Raw genomic sequence first — 13419 nt, forward strand, 5'->3', positions numbered from 1 at the left:
GGAGAAATGTTTTAAAAGGCAAGTTTCAGGGCTCCTCGACTGGGTCCCATTCCCTACTCTGGAGCTCTGGGAGTTTGTCCTGGGAATCTCGAGGCTCTCCCAAGGTTCCTTTCTATGTTTATATCATTTATCAGGGAAAGGATTGTTAATGACTAATCTGTGTTCATGAGGCACAGAGCCAAGGAAGAGATGTTGCTGCTGAGCCGGAAGGCCGCCTGTGATCATCTACAGCTTTTACTAGAACTCTCCCCTCTTCCTCCTCCTCCTCACCACACTGTCTCCTGGACTCACCCCAATGCAAACCCAGGTTCTGAACATTTGTAGCAGAATTGCTGCGATTTGAAGGAAGACTGGACGCAGAATCCTCCCAGGGCCTTGAAAGTTCATCTCTGACCTGAGACAATCCAAGTGAGTACCTAATTCCTCTGGGAGGGGGTGTCTATCTCAAGGCAACAGAGGGGAAGTTATCATTTAAAATTTTTCTTTAACGTTAAGAAGTGTGGTCGATGAACGAATTCTGTTAGTAGAGTTTGATGTAAAATCCTGAAAACAAGAAGGGAGAGAAACAGAAACTAAAAACAAACAAAAAGCAGCAGGAGTTAATGGGTCTAACAGTTGCTTACCTTATTGACAAATTATTTAGGGATATCTTTTAAACATTGTGGTCACCCAGGAGAATCACCAGAGACCGTGAATTTCAGAAATGTTTTCTGTTCTGATTCCATAGACAATTTGACCTGTATATTATGCTCTATTTTGGTGATTTATCAGATCTTGCTGTGAGTCTGGGAATATTGCTAATATCAAATGACTTGGGACCTAGGGACAGGACAATATTTAAGCCATTCTTAATTAAAATAAAAGTTTTTCCTAGGAGAAGAGTAGGTTTAAAAGCTTTCTCTTTTGATTTCGGTTGTAAACCTGCTTTCCATTTATCATGCTAATATCAGATGGAAATACTAAAAAAAGATGGAAAATGTTAGGAAGAACTTCAATATTAAAAGTGTCCAAGGTTTGAATCTACAGACAAGGCATCTCCTTGTCTGCTTACTGCCACAGTGAATTAAGCAACTGAAAGGTGAGCCTGGATCATTTCTTTTAACTGAGTTTTTATTTAGAAGGGGGGAGGGGATACACATGACTCACTTTGGATTCTTTCTCTGGGAAACTCACCTGAGTTTTAAAGATATTTGATGTGTCACTGGCACTGCCTTAGAAGGACTTCGGCAGTATTAACAAGAGAAGTAGAGAAAGATGTTGAGGGAACTATCACTGGGTTTCTAGCTGTGATTTTATGAAATGGTAGACACTTTCATCTTTGAGTCACTGCTCCCCTTGCCCCACTCCAAATTATGGACCTATGCCATTTGCACCGTGGACTTTTCTGTTTTGCTGAGAATGTTGCAATGTGGCTGATGCAACTTGAAGGTAGCTGATAAGTACCAGCCAGGGACAACACACTCTTGTCCTGAGACCCTTCCTCACTATTTGCAGCAGTGTTTTTCTCTAGGCTCCTCTGCCCTCTCACCATAGTTGGAGAGGTGAAGTAATGTAATCTGGTCTTCCCACACCTCTACACCTCCCAAATCTGGTCAGATTGTAATGGAACACCCTATAGTTGTGAGGCCCTGAGTACTTTGTAAGGAAAGGAAAAGAAACGTGTGTGTGTGTTCATGAGTTTGTAATGGAACTGGCTTTGAGCGTCTACTAACAGGTCACAGGCTTTACTAAAACTGCCTGTTCCCATCTCACAATAAGCCTACTTGAATTTTGTCTTATATTCATTTTTCAGATGAGCAAACAGAGGCTCAAAGAGGACAACTCATTTTTTTTTAAGTAAACTCTACCCCCAGTGTGGGGCTAGAACTCACAACCTTGAGTTCAAGAATCATGTTTCTACCAACTGAAACTAGCCAGGCGCCTCATGAAAGAAGACAAATAACTTATCCACGATGACATGGTTAGGAAGTAACAGGTCCCGAACATGGAGTCTTTCTGACTCCAAAGTCCTTTCCTTGCCCCCCTGACATTGTTGGAGGCTGGGAAAACTTGAAATCTGGAATTATGGGAGAGGAGGAGGATCTGCTTGCAAGCAGTTCAGCTGACAGAGGTGATGCGTTAGCCATAGCACAATTGTGAAGATTCCCAAAGCCTCGTAGGGTGTTTTCTAGTGACTACACTAGAGGAGTAGGGGAAGTGGAAAGTTTCAGCACTATTTGCTTTAACCCAGAGGTCAGTCTGGGAATGCTGGTTGGAGATTTCAGTTAAGAGTATCTTAATTAAAGACTCCATGAACCCACCATGGTGCTGTGATTAGGGATGTCCAAGAGGAGCTCAGCACTGCTATTGGTTCATAGAGTCTGCAGGTTATGAAAGCCTGGAGAATACACATCACCATGTGATAGATTTTAAAAGGCTCACATTGTCCTCAGGTGAATGAATAAAGGAAAACATGAAGGCATGTGTTCTTTTCTTGATAGGAAGAGTTTCCCCTTCATTTCACTAATAGTCTCATTTTCCTCTTACATCCTAGCAACATAGATTATGAAGGGGCCGAAAGAATAGGACCAATTTTCTTTTTCCCAGTTATTTCCTATTGTGGTGTTATTTCCTGCCAGTGGAGATGTGGCCACATACTATACGAGTGTTTTTAGTTACCTAGTTGCGTGGGAAGGCAAACGTCTCTACATAAAAATACCAACCCATCTTTCTCTTCTCTCTCCCTACGCTATCATTCTCTAATCCCTGTGCCCTCCACAGGCAGTTAGTTTCTCCCTCACTTTGCCCCTTTCCAATTTTTGTAATAAAGGAGTGTCTTCTATTCTTATCCTCTCTCCTTTTTATAAATTTGTGTCAATACAGTGCTAATAATATAATGCAACTTGGTTGCAAAGTGAAATAATGCATAGAAAGAGTAACATATTTTTTCTTTGTTAGGTCCAAGTATTACAACAGAGTTCTGGTGACTAAAAATTAATATGTGTGAATGCAATATAGATTTTGATTAATTTTTATTTTTCAAGATAAAATTCTAATAAACTTTGAGATTTTACTTCCCACTCTAAACAGAATCAATGTTGCAATGAACATCCTTGTGCATGTGTGCAAAGGTTTATCCAGGAGCCATATTTAAGTATTAGAATTGTATTTTATTAAAAAAAAATTTTTTTTTCAACGTTTTTTATTTATTTTTGGGACAGAGAGAGACAGAGCATGAATGGGGGAGGGGCAGAGAGAGAGGGAGACACAGAATCGGAAACAGGCTCCAGGCTCCGAGCCATCAGCCCAGAGCCTGACGCGGGGCTCGAACTCACGGACCGCGAGATCGTGACCTGGCTGAAGTCGGACGCTTAACCGACTGCGCCACCCAGGCGCCCCGAATTGTATTTTATTTTAATATACAGTGCTCAAGGGCCCTCCAAAAAGACTAAAACCTATGCCCTCACTAGTAGTCTGTAAAAATACATATTATCAAAATATTTTGATAATCTGATAGGTGGAAATGCTGTCTGGTTAACATTAATTTGCATTTTTCTAATTAATTAATTTCAGATGTTTTGTATGTTTATTGGCTTTTTGTTTTCCTGTTGGTGAATTTTCCTCTTTATATCCTTTGCCAATTTCTTTCTTGGATTGTTTATCCTTTCTGTTTTTATTTATAGGAGTTATTTATGTATGGTTTGGACTAATTTTTGGCTGCTATTTATGCTGTAAACATTTTCTCCCAGTTTGTTTCCTAAATTTAACTCTGTTTATGGTGTCTTGATTTCTTTCTTTTTTCTTTTAACATAGTCAAATTTATTCTTTTACTACTTATTTATTATTTAATAGATTCTTCTTAATCCCTACATTCATAAAGGTCATGAATGTATTTTCCTATATTTTCTCTCAATAGTTTTATAATTTTAAAGTTTTTAATCCACCTGAGACTTATTTGTAAGAATGATACAAGGTACAAAGCTTTAATTTTTTTTTCCCTCAAAGGAATTGTCAATTTTCTGGACACTATGTCTTGAAGAGGTAGGTCATTCTTCCCCCACTGATGCCAGCTGAATCCACTAGCATTGTTGCAATGCTGCACACAGCATGCTATTTCCCTTCCTATAGCCATCCCACTGCATGCCTTCTTCCTAGTCTAGTGCCCACTCAGGATTAAATTCAAGAGGCAGCCCTCCACCCTCAGAAATATTTCCTAGTCACATGCTTCACACCCACCAGTGATTCCCATTTAGAATGAATCCAAACTGCTTACCACAGTCAACAAGGCCATATGAAAGCTGTCTTCTCTCAGACCTCACCTCCTGTTCTCTCCCTTTGCTCACTCATTTCATTGGGCTTTTGCTGTCCTCCAGTGTCCTGAGCCTGGCTCTCAGAACTTGCTGACCACTCTGCCTTGGAGCTTTGCTGCTTATCCTCCACTTCTCAGCTTAAATTTCCACTCTTCAGAGAGCTCTTCCTGGTTCCCACTGTCCAAAACAGTGTCCGATGGCATCGTGCTATCACTTGTCCCCTTTATTTTCTTATTATCATTAGTAGAAATCTCACTTTTTGTTTATTTTCAATTATCCATCTCTTGCACTAGAATGTACTGATTTTTTTTTCTTTCTCATCTTTCACTCTAGTTCCAAGATCTAAATCAAAGTCTGATACATAGTGGAGAATTAATGAATGTTGAATAAATGAATGTCCTTGTTTATGTTCCTGAAGGGACTTATGCTTACCTCTGTCATAGCAGCCCCCACACTATTTTAATTGGGTTTCCTTGACTGATGTTTATACTAGGCTTCCTGAAGGATCATGATTTTTCTTTCTTTCTTTTTTTTTTTTTTTTTTTGTCTTTATATCTGATGCTTGACACAGGGTCGATAAATGTATATTGGCTGAATAAATAGGTGAGTAAATGAATTCACTTGGCATTGACATTGGAACTTGACATTGAGATACCATTTTTAAAGAGTAAATATATTACTTTATTTATTTAAAAAATTTTTTTTTAACATTTAGTTTTGAGAGACAGAAAGAGACAGAGCACAAGCAGGGGAGGGACAGAGAGAGAGGAAGACACAGAATCCGAAACAGGCTCCAGACTCTGAGCTGTCAGCACTGAGTCTGATGTGGGGCTCAAACCCACGAGCTGTGAGATCATGACCTGAGCCAAAATTGGACACTCAGCCGACTGAGCCACCCAGGTGCCCCAAGAGTAAATATATTATTTTAAAGGAAATACTCACTTTCTTTAGATACCAGTGAGACAAAAGCCAGCATGCCATATTGTTCATTTGGGGGATTATAATCAGTTATCTAATACTGTGTAACAAGCTGCCCCAAAACTTAATGGCTGAAAAAGATAATGATTTATTATTTATTGTAATTCTATGGGTTGGATAGGTGATTCTTCTGCTGGTTTTTCCTGGGCTCAATCATGCAACTGATTTCAACTGGAAGATAAACTAGGTCTTACTCCCATGACTGAAGTCTCTGATATTGGCTGTTGATTGGGATGCTTGGAATGACCAAGTCTCTTTCTCCTGGAGTATTTCATTCCTGGCCTCTTTATGGCATGGTGGCCTCAGCCCATCATTCCAAGAGGGTGAAAACAGAAGTCACAGGTCTCTTGAGGCTTAGTCTCAGAAGTCAAACAATTCTATTGGTCAAAGAAAGTTGTAATAATAACAGCTCATTAAAGGGGTGATGAAATAGACTTGATGAAATAGACTTCATTCAGTAATGGGAAAAAATGCAAAATCAGCTTTTGGTTCAAGATAGCATTGGTCTCACTAGAACAATTTGCATAACACTTTATGGATTTATTATGAGCCTTTTTAGGACTTACTCTGTGCCTGAAAACCTACATCCATAATTTTTTGAGACAGGCTTCTTTCTACTTTGGACATGTCAAGCGATTATGGAACAATGCTATGAGATAACAGGATTATGCCCGTTTACCTAGAATGCCTTTTTACCTAGATGTGAATATCTATTAGGCACCTCCTTAAATTTTTTGAACTCTTAGCAAGGATCTTACAGCCACACCCATGATTTGATATTTACCCTTTGTCCATTTCTTACTTGAGAATCTTCTGCCAGATGGAGAGACCAAAAATGCAAAACAGTCTTACTTTTCAACTTAGCATGTCTTGAACGCATCATTTTACTTTAAATTCTACTTGAAAATGAACAGTGCCTTCATTAATTCATCTCTTTCTTTATGGACCTTATCATGTATAGCTAAAAACACCAACTGACACATTCATTATACTCCTTAGAAATCTCCTCAATCAGGTCTACAAGTTTATTAGAAAACACTCCATCTCCCAAGTTACCACAGGTGACAGTGTTGCCAATTTTTTCATGACTATAAAAAGTGATCCATCCCCTTTGCAGTTTCTTATAGTAATTTTCTCACTGTTCTTCCAATTTCCAAAGCAGTCTCCTTACTGCCCTTCTAGGCTCTGCCCAACCCTTAATCCCAAAGCCAAGGCCACATGTTTTAGCCCTTTTTGTGTTGTTGTTTTTACATCCTCCCTCTTACAGGTACTGCTTCTACATCTGTTATTTTTTTCTTTGTTAACAGCTACCCAAAAGCATACTGACTTAAAAGAATAATGATTCATTAATTCTCATATTTCTATGAGTCAGCTGAGTAGGTTCTCTGACATTTTTGCAGGGACTTACTCAGATACAAGATCAACTGGAAGGGAAGGTCCAAGATGGCCTTGTAAATATGCCTATAGTTTTGATGTGGCTGTCAGCTGGGACAATTGGGATATCTGGACTTCTCTGTCCTAAAGGTTTTGTATCTGAGGGCATCTATACATAGTGTGCCACTCTCGGGGCAACATTCCTAGATGAGAAAAAGAAGCTCAAAGTTCTCTTAAGGTCTCACTCAGATGTCTCATAGCATTGTGTTCACCATTCTACTTGTCAAGAAAGGTACCAGATCAGCTCATGTTCGAGGGCTGGAGAATAGACTTCATCTGTTGAGGGGTAGTGGCAAACTAACATTGCAAAATGGAGTGTAGAATGGAAGAATGTATGGTGTCTACTTTCACAAATAACAAATAATTTACATAAATAATAATCATAAAATTTTAGGAGATCTAATGAACTATTTGGGAAAATAGATGATAGGTCAGTAATAGAGAAAGCATAAATAATTTCTTGACCATTCTGACTAGAGAAGATTATGGAGGAAAAGAGACAGCTTTCTTGACTACGAAGAGTAAACATTGAGAAGACACAAAACTATTTCTGATAATTCTGAGGGAAGAGAAATTAACAAAAGGAGATTTGGGAGGATTATTAAAACTATTTTATGGGATGGTTAATTCGCATTTAAAATAGTTAAGAGATTTCCAACAAGAATGGATACAGTTCACTAATGAGGGCTTCATTGTGAGAAAGCAGCCTTAGTTGTCAGGTTTTGTATGTGATTAAAAAAAAAATCCTTCTTCAGTTTCTATGTGTGTTGCTGTTGTACATTTCGATTCACTAATGGTCCTGTGGCCCAAACAAGATGGACTCTAAAGGTGGTTATCTACTAAGGTATATTATTCATTTTTTCATATGTGTGTGCAGTTAGTTTATTTGTCCACCCTCTAATTCATTCAATCAGTAAGTATTTATTTTGTATCTAATACATACCTGGCAGTCTGCTAGGCACTGGAGGTCCAATGTGAGTTCTCCTGGAGCTGATGGTCCAGTGGGGGAGATAGACAACCACTCACCACAAACACAAAGACAGAGTTACAACTGTGACAAGAAGAGGTACCAAGTGGTATCAAAGACTCCTGAAGGTTAGTGCTAGTGAAGGTAGTTGAGAAGCCAGGCTGGAGTTTGAGCAAGACCAGCAGGGAGCAGGTACAGAATGGAAGGGTACTCACTGTCAAGTTCCTGGCTCTCAGGGCCTCAACTTTTATAGTCAGCTGGAAATAAAGCTCAGCCACTTTTTTATTTCTTTAAACGTTTTTTCATTTTTTGAAAGACAGAGCGCTAGTTGGGGAGGGGCAAAGAGAGAGAGGGAGACAGATTCTTAAGCAGGCTCCAGACTCTGAGCTCTCAGCACAGAGCCCAAAGTGGGGATCGAACCCACAAGCCATGAGATCACGACAGATTCCTAAGCAGGCTCCAGACTCTGAGCTCTCAGCACAGAACCCAAAGTGGGGATCGAACCCACACACCATGAGATCATGACCTGATCCGAAGTCAGACCCTTAAACGACTGAGCCACCCGGGAGCGCCCCAAAGCTCAGCCACTCTATAGGCACCATTGTGTAACCTCCAGAGCACAGAAACTCAAAGGGCTGTCGAGGTCTGGTTGGCTTAAGTATTTTTGGTTCACAATGCCTCAAGGAAATATACCTTTAAGTGGGTACTTTAGAAATACAAAAGAAGAAACAATATAATGGGCAAGCCCTGTATAGGCTTACTTCATTAATATGTGCATATGAACACATTGACTGCCTTAGGCAGAAGTGACCTTGCAGAACTGCCGATTCACCCTTACTAGGGGCTGGTAAGTGGTTAGTGACAGTCTTGGTGGGAGAGTACATGAGAGAGCATGAATTTAGAGCTAGATGTGGGTTTATGTCCCCATTCTGCTTTTTACTAGCAGTGTGAGCTTGAAAAATTTGCTTAATCTCTTTGAACCTCAGTTTTCTCATCTATAAAGTATGTATGTTAATATTTGTTTGGCTCATTATAGATTAAATGAGATAACATAGCATGGATGATGCTACCATATACTGAGTACTCATAGTATGGTAGATATTATTTTAATCTATATCTCCCCAAATATGTACTACTCTGATAGGAATAAATATGGTCTGGTTCCTATAGGGCATCGTTCTCAGAATAATGTAGTCACAATGGCCATACTGACTTGCAGTTATCCTGCCTGACCTGTGGTTGGTACTGGCCACAGATTGTCCTATAAATCTCTGTGGACTTTGAGAAAGATCTATTTACCTTAAATTAAATTTGTATTTTTACCCTGAAAAGAATGACTTAAATTTGAGTGCTTCTGGGAAAACCAAGTTCCTGGAAAGATAAATCTCTCTCTTTTTTTTAAGGAGCTCCGTTAGAGCTCCTTTCTCTTAAGAACATTCTTCCAGACTTTGGGCTAAATCCAGGGTTTCCCCTGGGCATGAAATAATGATAGCTAGAAAAAGTTTACTTTTTCCCTGCTATTTAAGAATGATTTACATTTTTAACAAAAGGTATACTTTGTCATCAACAACTGGGTTCATCTGAGAAAAATGTCCCCAAGGACTGTGTCCTTGGGTGTGTAGAATTCATAGGGAACCAACATATATAAATAGTTTTTATCTTCATCTTCTGAAAACTGAGATTCTTCTAAATCACAGTCAAAGCTATTTAATTGGAACAGGGTCTTTCCAAGATCTCTACTTGCACATGGTTTATGCTGCATCAGAAAAGCTCTACATACCATGAACTTCCTGTCACAAGCAGGATCTAAACAAGTAAAAATTGATAACTAGAAAGTGGGAGTCCAAGTTACCAGTCACTATGTGTCTTATCACATTAAAAACAAACAGTGCATACCATTTCTGAAACTATTCCTGGGTCCTTAAGTTAAGACTTAGGTTGCAGCACCATACAAATAAACATAAAGTAAAATAAACATTTTATCCCTGCTCCCACAAATACTCAAGGCTTAAACTTTGAATCATTAGGCTTCTTTCTGTCCTGGCTCTTCCTTTATATCTGCTCTATTCAAGTCTCTTCCTTTCCATCCATCCAGACACCACTGTGCTAAGCATAAAGTCATCTTACTTCAGCAGCAAATTTCCTCCTTTTACTGCTTACCCTGCCCATGCCACCTTCTCATTAGAGTACTCTTGAACATAGATCTCATTGTGTTGCTCAGCATTTCCACTAGCTCCACACTGACACAGAGTCCCCAAACATTTTACGGAAAGGAATACTTTCTCCTCAGAGCCTTAAGAATGATAGAATCCTGTATGAACTTGTGTAACTTCATAGATGAGGAAGCTTTTCACATACATGGTTTCATTCAGTCTTTTTTCATAATGAAATATTTCCCATATGCAAAAAATTGAGTAATATCATCAGCCTCCTTGTATTTACCCTCTAGCTTAAGGAGAGTATTATAGATGCTGTGGAAATTCCCTTATGTACCCACCCAGTCTTTCTGTGCCACTGTTCTGAATGTGGATTCAACACTTCCATACGTGTCTCTAGAGGTTACAGCAGGGATCACAAGTGTTTTCTATAAAGGCCAGATAGTGAATATTTTAGGCTTTGCAGGCCATATGGACTGTGTCAAAACTACTTAACTCTGCTATTGTTGCAGGAAGACAGCCACAGACATATGTAAACAAAAGGGCAAATTTGATCTTTGGCAGGCTGCATTTGGCTCATGAATCCTAGTTTACTGACCCCTGCATTAGAGTATCAATGGTAATATAGAGCATTGTTTGCATATCTTTAAACTTATATGCATTTATCAAACTGTATTTTTCTGTAACCTGATTCTTTTGCTCAAGATGTTTTAAGTTTGATCCATATGAATACATATGGATAGTCCTAGTTCATTCGCTTTAGGTGTTGTATAGCACTTAGGAATATACTTACTGCATTATACATGTACTATTTATTGTCCATTGTCTTGTTGATGGACATATATGCTGTTTCCAATTTTTTACTATTGGAAACAATGCAGTGAACATTTGTGTACATGTCACCCATACATATATGTAAACACTTATGAAGGGTTACCTTTTAATCTCTACAGCAGCCCTATAATTTAGACTTTTAAGTTTTCATTCACCTGAAGCTCAGAGTGTAGTATGGGGAAGGAAGTGTTAAGTGAATAGTCCCAGGTCATACATGAAGCTAGGGAAGGTCAGCATAGTTCTCCATCCTAATCTCACGTCTCATCCCTATTCTCTGTTAGACCACAGCTGTTGCTTCTGTGTATGTGTAGCACTACCAGGTGTGATAGGAGGGCACAGAAGAAATATAAGTTGTGACTCCAGCCTTCTTCGAATTTACAATCCTGTGCTACAGTGGGGAAGATGACAGATGTAGCTAACTCATTAATTACCACATGAGGAGGAGAAAGATAAATGACAGAGGAGTGTCCATGGAGACATTGGGGCATACATGGAAAAAAATCTACAAAACTGAGAGCTATAAGAGCACATTTGAGTAAATAGAGACATACTTGCCCGTGAAAAGCAAATTGCATATTATAAAGAGGTAAATCCTCCTACCTAAATATATAGGTTTGGTACCATCTCAAACTCCTAAAGAAACTTTTTAGAAAAAGAATGTGACACAAGATATGATTATTTACTACAGAGAATAAAAAGATGAGAGTATCTTAGGAAACACTGAAAAAGAATGAACCTTAATAGGGAAGGATAATATTGGTACAAGATAGAACTGTGAGATCAATGGGAAACTAAATTTAGAGTCAATAAAAGGAGCATAGATCAGTGGGAAAAAGTATTTAACAAACAATTCTGAGAAAACTCACCTTGTACCATAAACTTAAAAATAAAAAGCAATAAAAATAAGCTTAAAAAATCTGATATATTTAACCACATACAACGGAAAAACTTTTCAGGTGAAGATAATTAAAAGCAAATAAAAATGTTTGTAGTAAATATTCCAGATATTCCAGAATAGGAATACATTCAATATGCAAAGAACTCTTATAAGTCAACAAAAAAGATGAACACTTCCATAGAAAAGTGACAAAGAACATAAACAGAAAATGTAAAGAAACTATCACATATAGACAAAAAAGATGTAAAAGGGCGCCTGGGTGGCTCAGTCTGTTAAGCATCCAACTCTTGATTTCATCTCAGGTCATGATCTCACAGTTTGTGGGATCAAGTCCTGTGTTGGGTTCTGTACTGAAAGCATGGAGACTCCTTGGGATTCTGTCTCCCTCTCTCTCTGCCCCTCCCAAGCTCATGGGCACATGCCCTCTCTGTCTCTCTCTCTCTCTCTCTCAAAACAAAGAAGTAAAAAGAAAAAAAGATGTAAAGTTTTTTTTAACTTTACTAATAATCAAAGAAATGCAATTTAATACAGTGAGATAGGATTCGTCACCTATCAGGTTAGCGAAGATTGCTGAAGGAAGGTGTGCTGAGAAAGGCAGGCACTCTTACCGAATGCTGCTGGGAGTGTAGATTAAAAAAAGATTATAGAATGCAATTTGGCATTTTCAAATGCTTTTTTGTATTGTCTGAATTTTCTGCAATGGTTCTTTTATTTTAAAAATACTTTCATTTAAAAATAAATGTTAACTTTTCAGGAAAACAGAAAGGTAGGGAAGTCTGTGTGCAAATCCAGACATCTTTCTTTCTTTGCTCTGATTCTAAATTCAATCCTTTGTGTATTAACACACACATGAATTTATCTGAATAGAAATAATGGCTTTCTGTGATCTGCATTTTTATTACTAACTCCAGAGAATTTTTAGGTTCTCTGTCTATAGTTTCTTAAAGTTCAGTATTTAAACAGAACCTTTAACTGTATTTCTAAGGAGGTGTTCTTTTATTTTTTTTAAATTAAAAAAAATTTTTTTTTATTTATTTTTGAGACAGAGAGAGACAGAGCATGAACGGGGGAGGGGCAGAGAGAGAGGGAGACACAGAATTGGAAGCAGGCTCCAGGCTCTGAGCCATCAGCCCAGAGCCCGACGCTGGGCTCAAACTCACGGACTGTGATAGCGACTGTGATAGTGACTGTGATAGCGTGACCTGAGCTGAAGTCCGACGCTTAACCGACTGAGCCACCCAGGCGCCCCAAGGAGGTGTTCTTTTAATGCTGTGCTTAGTCATTGCTGGCTGTGTGGCTGGTGCCTGACAGTGGTGACTTCCTTTCTCATCTGCATGCTCATTCATCCACAACAGACTTTCTCTACCTGTGCTCTTTAGCTCCAAGGAGAAAGATCCATGCTATTTGTAGAGAAAGCCTAATGGGCAAGGTATAGTTTTGATGAAATGGACACTGATAATAATTAGTAATAAACTCAATCCAGAATATTTATTATTTAAACATTAAAAATCTTAAGCTCACTAGACTTTTTAAATTCATATTTATGCGCATGTTTTAGTTACAGAAAAGTATGATATGATAATCAATTATAGACATCCAATCATTAAAATGTGCTACGCTGGAGTAAGATTCTGCAGTCTAGTGGAATGAAATGTGAACTCAGAGAGGAACAGGAATGATAAAAAATTTTTTTCCAGATGTTAACACTTTTTAGGATAAGGGAGTGTTTCTTTGAAGGATAAGGGAAGATATTAAGTTGGTGTGGTATTTAAGAGTAGATTTAAGAGTAATTGAATAGGGTTGAGAATAATGTAATAACACATAAAATGTCAATTTTTATAATATGTCAGAAGTTAACTTTTT

The 13419-nt window shown here is 38.4% G+C and overlaps 1 protein-coding gene across 1 annotated transcript in view; it reads left to right on the forward strand.

Moving 5' to 3' along the window:
- Window positions 1–289: 289 nt before the first annotated feature.
- NR1H4 (nuclear receptor subfamily 1 group H member 4) overlaps window positions 290–13419 on the forward strand; it is a 74138-nt gene continuing 61008 nt past the window's right edge. The window contains exon 1 of the mRNA XM_042944658.1: window positions 290–408. The gene's annotated coding sequence lies outside the window, so the exon portion shown is untranslated. The remainder of the gene's footprint in view (window positions 409–13419) is intronic.

The sequence above is a fragment of the Panthera leo genome, chromosome B4 (assembly GCF_018350215.1).
Source record: "Panthera leo isolate Ple1 chromosome B4, P.leo_Ple1_pat1.1, whole genome shotgun sequence".
NCBI classification, from domain to species: domain Eukaryota; kingdom Metazoa; phylum Chordata; class Mammalia; order Carnivora; family Felidae; genus Panthera; species Panthera leo.